Raw genomic sequence first — 5,903 nt, forward strand, 5'->3', positions numbered from 1 at the left:
TGTATCTATTTTTGTTCATTTATAAAAAAAAATGTAAGACTTAAATAGAGGGAATTGAACGAGGTAAAAAGTAGTAGTTCAATTAAATAGGTACTAAATTCAAAAATGAGTATTTTAGTCAAAATAAAATTCCACCATCTTATTTATATTTTTAATAGTAATGTAAATATAGAATTATATATGTATTTGATTTTTTATAAATTTTTTGTATTTCTATGTGTAAAAATAATTCTAATATGCCAAACTTACTTTTTGTTTAATATGATAAATATATAATATTATACATGTGCTTGATTTTTTTTTTTGCAAAATTTATGTATATTTTTTTATTTTTGTATTTTTATATTTTATTATTTATTTATGACATTAAAGGTTAACAAATTTGACCCAAAAGTGAACTATTGATTTTTGCCAAACAGTAAAATATTTTCATTTTTGGCCAGTTCTAAATTATGTATATCATTTTCATTATCAATAAAAACAATCCTTGTTTATTACACTTTTTTTTTGTTTCACTAATAAAAATATGATAAATGTGTTTCATTTTTCTATAATTTTGTAATGTTCTATATTTTTTATTTTAAAAATTTTATTACCTAAATATGAATTATAGGTTGATCTATTTGATTAGGATGGTTGAATTGCTTAGCCACCGATTGGATAAAGAATGATTTTGTTTTTTAGTTAGTTTTAAAATATATAGGGTTATATTGTTAAAAATATTGGCATAGATCCAATTAATAGTATTGATTAGTACAAATAACTTACATATAGGATTTCATAAGAGAAAATGAGAGCTCATGCCTTAAGTATAAGATTTAATGAGAGGGGATTAAATGAAGTGGAAAGTAATAATTGGAGTTACATTTTTAACCCTTACAATTAGTAAGGACTAAATACACATTTTAGTAGTCATTAAAACTTGCTTTAAAACTATAATAAAATGACTTTTATACACTTTCTTAAACAAAGAAATAGTGGGTAAGCGTGCATGTGCTTTGCACGTGACAATTCTAAATGAAGATAATGATAGCAATAATATATCCAAAATTTTCTATACATTTTATGTATTTTTTAGTTTTTGTTTTTTATTATTAATTGGATGCAGATTAAAAAATCCAAATCTAATTACATAAACACATCATCCAAATATGTGATAATTCAATTTAATTGTAAAGTTTCAAGTATCATTGAGAGGCCTACCTGCTTGGCTAGACTTTTCTTTTTGTAGTGTTTTATCTTTTTTGTGTATCTTTTTTCTTTTATTCATTTATCAAACAAATGTAAAATCTAAAAAAAGAAAATTAGAATAGATGAAAAGTAATAGTTCAATTTACAATTTAAACCTTACAATTAAATAGGGACTAAATTCAAAAATAAGTATTTTAATCAAAAGAAAATTCCACAATCTTATTCATATTCTTAATAGTAGTATAAATATAGAATTATTATTAATAGTAGTAGTTCAATTCACACTTACTTTTTGTTTAATATGGTAAATATATGATATTACAAATGTGCATGAATTCTTTGTTTTCTTTTTTTGTATTTTTATATTTCATTAATTTTTATTATTTATTTATGCCATTAAAGGCTAACACATTTAACCCAAAAGTTGAACTATTTATTATTATTTTTTATATTTCATTTTTGGTTAGTTCTAAATTATGTATTTCATTTTCATTATCAATAAAATTAATTCTTGTTTATTGCACTTATTTTTAAATTTATTAATAAAATTATCATAAATATGTCTAATTTTACACATTGTTTATAATTTTCTATATCTATTTTTATTTTAAAATTTTTATTACCTAACTATGACTTCATAGGTTGATTAATTTGATTTAAATGGTTGAATTACTTAGCCACCACTTGAATAAAAATGGTTTTGTTTTTTAGTCAATTTTAAAATATATGGGTTTGTTTTGTTAAAAATATTGACATAGATATAATTAGTAACATTTATTAGTGAAAAATAACTTAAAAATATAGGATTTAATAAGAGAAAATGGGTTTTAATATCTTATGTATAAGACTAAATGAGAGGGTATTAAATCAAGTGGAAAGTAATTCTTGAAGTTAGATTTTCAACCCTTACAATTAGAGATGGATTAAATAAACAAATTTAGGTATTTATAATAGCCATTAAAGCTATAATAAAATGACTTTGATACCCTTTCTAAAACAAAGAAATAGAGAGCAATTTTAGTCTAAAAAATTTCCACATTGCATCCACACTTTTATATATAGTAAAGATATGCTTTAAGATGTGATATCCTTACTATTGAAAATTGATGAGGGCAGATTTGGCCCTCCAGTGAAATTGCGACACGTGGCACCTCGTGACAACTAGGCAAACACCCAGGCAACAACTTACTAAGTTGGTGTCCCCCCCCCGGGCACCGGTCTGGCTGGCTTGGCGCGACCTGCACGGGGCCTGGCGTGGCCTGCACGCGACTTGGCGTGGCCTGCGCGCGACCTGGCGTGGCCTGCGTGCGACCTGCGCGCACCAGGCACGACCTGCGCGCGACCTGCGCATGGCCTGCGCAACCTAGCCGGATCAGCCTGCCACAGGCGCCGACCTAGCAACCTGGCCCAGACATAGCGCCGACCTGGCAACCTGGCCCGGACACCGACCTGCCGACAGACACAGGCGCCAACCTGGCAACCTGGCCCGGACACCGACCCGCCGACCTGGCAACCTGGCCCGGACACCAACCCGTCAACAAACACAGGCGGCGACCTGGCAACCTGGCCCGGATACCAACCCGCCGACAGACACAGGCGCCGACCTAGCAACCAGGCCCGGACACCGACCAGCCGACAAACACGGGCGCCGGCCTAGCAACCTGGCCCGGACACCGACCCGCCGACAAACACGGGCGCCGGCCTAGCAACCTGGCCCGGACACCGACCCGCCGACTGACATAGGCGCCGACCTGACAACCTGGCCCAGGCACCGACCTGGTTGCCTGACACAAGCGCCAGCCTGACAACCTCGAGGAGTTCATCACCGTACCCCGATTCTGACGGGATATGACGTCTTACCGTTTGAAGGCTTTTCGCTCACCTAACCCGCGAGGGCACCACTATATAAGGACTCCGACCCCCAAAGCCAAGGGGGGGGGGTGCGGGGGGAGAAAGGAGGGTAACCCCCGCTCTCTAGCTCTCTCATTTCTCTCCAAGCCCTGTATGCTAACTTAGGCATCGGAGAGTCCCAGCCAGGGAAATACCCCCGGGTCCTCTGATTCAGTTCTAGTAGGTCCCTCAGCTCCCGCCGCCTACAAAGGAGAGAAAATCACCTCACGCGAAGGGTAGTCGGGTTGCGGTGCACCAGGGAGCTCCACCATCCTCTGAGTTGCAGGCCGCCTAGGAGAAAGTCAAGTGACGAGTCCACCAGGCAGTTCGCCACCAGGCATCTCGCCACCAGGCAGTTCGCCATCTGGCAGTTCGCCACCAGGGAGTTCACCACCAGGGAGTTCACCATCAGACAGTTCACCACCAGGGAGTTCACCACCAGGCAGTTTGCCACCAGGCAGTTCGCCACCAGGCAGCTCGCCACCAGGGAGTTCGCCACCAGGCAGTTCGCCACCATGCAGCTCGCCACCAGGGAGTTCGCCACCAGGCAGTTCACCCCCAAGCAGTTCGCCACCAGGGAGTTCGCCACCAGGCAGTTCGCCCCCAAGCAATTCGCCACCAGGGAGCACCACCAGGTAGTTCGCCCCTAGGTAGTTCGCCACCAGGCAGTTCGCCCCCAGGCAGTTCGCCACCAAGTAGCTCGCCACCGGGCAGTTTGCCACCAAGCAGTTCGTCACCAAGCAGTTCTCCCCTAGGGAGTTCGCCACCAAGTAGCTCATCACCAAGGCACGTCACCCCCGGGTCAAACAACGAGGTACTTAGCCAAAAAATTTTATACATCACAAAAAATGGTACGTGACCAAAAACGGTTACATTAATTGGCGCCGTCTATGGGAACACACTACGAAAAGCTAAGTTCTCATCCTACAAAAGCTAAGTTCTCATCTTACCAAAGCTAAGTCATCACTTTTTTGAAGCTATCACTTTATAGTTTACATTTTTTATGAGCTCAAAAAACTATGCAGGGAGCTAACAGACTAAGTAGCCCTACCAACCTTACTTTCAATTCAGATAATGCCTCATCAGTCCTCTCCGCAAGGTCCCCCCTACAAAGATGAGCTCTTCGTGGCTTCCGCAGGAGTTGACGGCCAACAGACTACAGAGGTGCCCGTACCGGTTGAGCCTTCCAAGGCTCCTGTGTGAGCTGGCGACCGAAAGTAATTAGTGCTGCCCCCGAAGGTCGAGCTCCTAGTAGCTTCTTGTAGGAGTGGGTGACTGGCATTACGAAGCTGATGCAGCACAATCATAGCTCGACACCTCACAGGCAAAGCCTACGGGCCACATTACTGCTTAAGACCCGGTCGCCTCTCCGGCACGGGCAAAGTCAAAAAAAGAGTAGACTACAAGTCACTCCCAAAAGCCTACGGGCCACATTACTGCTTAAGACCCGGTCGCCTCTCCAACACGGGCAAAGTCAAAAAAGAGTAGACTACGAGTCACTCCCAAAAGCCTACGGGCTACATTACTACTTAAGACCCGATCGCCTCTCTGGCACGAGCAAAAGTCAAAAAAGAGTAGACTACGAGTCGCTCCCAAAAGCCTACGGGCCACATTACTGCTTAAAGACCCGGTCGCCTCTCCGGCACGGGTAAAAGTCAAAAAAGAGTAGACTACGAGTCACTCCCAAAAGCCTACGGGCCACATTACTGCTTAAGACCCGGTCACCTCTCTGGCACAGGCAAAATCAAAAAAAGAGTAGACTACGAGTCACTCCCAAAAGCCTACGGGCCACATTACTGCTTAAGACCCGGTCGCCTCTCCGGCACGGGCAAAGTCAAAAAAGAGTAGACTACGAGTCACTCCCAAAAGCCTACGGGCCACATTACTGCTTAAGACCCAGTCGCCTCTCCGGCACGGGCAAAAGTCAAAAAAGAGTAGACTACGAGTCACTCCCGAAAGCCTACGAGCCACATTACTGCTTAAAGACCCGGTCGCCTCCCCGGCACGGGCAAAAGTCAAAAAAGAATAGACTACGAGTCACTCCCAAAAGCCTACGGGCCACATTACTGCTTAAGACCTGGTCGCCTCTCCGGCACGGGAAAGTTAAAAAAGAGTAGACTACAAGTCACTCCCAAAGCCTATGGGCCACATTACTGCTTAAGGCCCGGTCGCCTCTCCGGCACGAGCAAAAGTCAAAGAAGAGTAGACTACAAGTCACTCCCAAAGCCTGCGGGCCACACTATTGCTAAATATCCAGTCGCTTCCTCAGCAGGAACAAAATCAGCAAAAGTGAACTATAAGTTGCCACAGAGCCTAAGGGCTACACTACTGAACTGGCGAAGACCCCCTCGTCTTACTGGCAACTCGCCACATACAGGCAGCTCCCAAAGCCTAAGGAATTGGATCAAAACTTACTAGCTCGTTGACTTACGGGCCAAAAGAAATCTACTCCCTTCGCTGAGTTACTCTCAACTCGGGAGTGGGGGGCAATTGATGAGGGCAGATTTGGCCCTCCAGTGAAATTGCGACATGTGGCACCTCGTGACAACTAGGCAAACACCCAAGCAACAACTTACCAAGTTGGTGTCCCCCCCGGGCACCGGTCTGGCTGGCCTGGCGTGACCTGCACGCGGCCTGGTGCGGCCTGCGCGTGACCTAGCCGGATCAGCCTGCCACAGGCGCCAACCTGGCAACTTGGCCCGGACACAGGCGCCGACCTGGCAACCTGGCCCGGACACCGACCCGCCGACAGACACAGGCGCCGACCTGGCAACTTGGCCCGGACACCGACCCGCCAACAGACACAGGCGCCAGCCAGGCAA

The sequence above is a fragment of the Nelumbo nucifera genome, chromosome 3, assembly GCF_055504915.1.
Source record: "Nelumbo nucifera cultivar China Antique chromosome 3, China Antique-T2T, whole genome shotgun sequence".
NCBI lineage: Eukaryota > Viridiplantae > Streptophyta > Magnoliopsida > Proteales > Nelumbonaceae > Nelumbo > Nelumbo nucifera.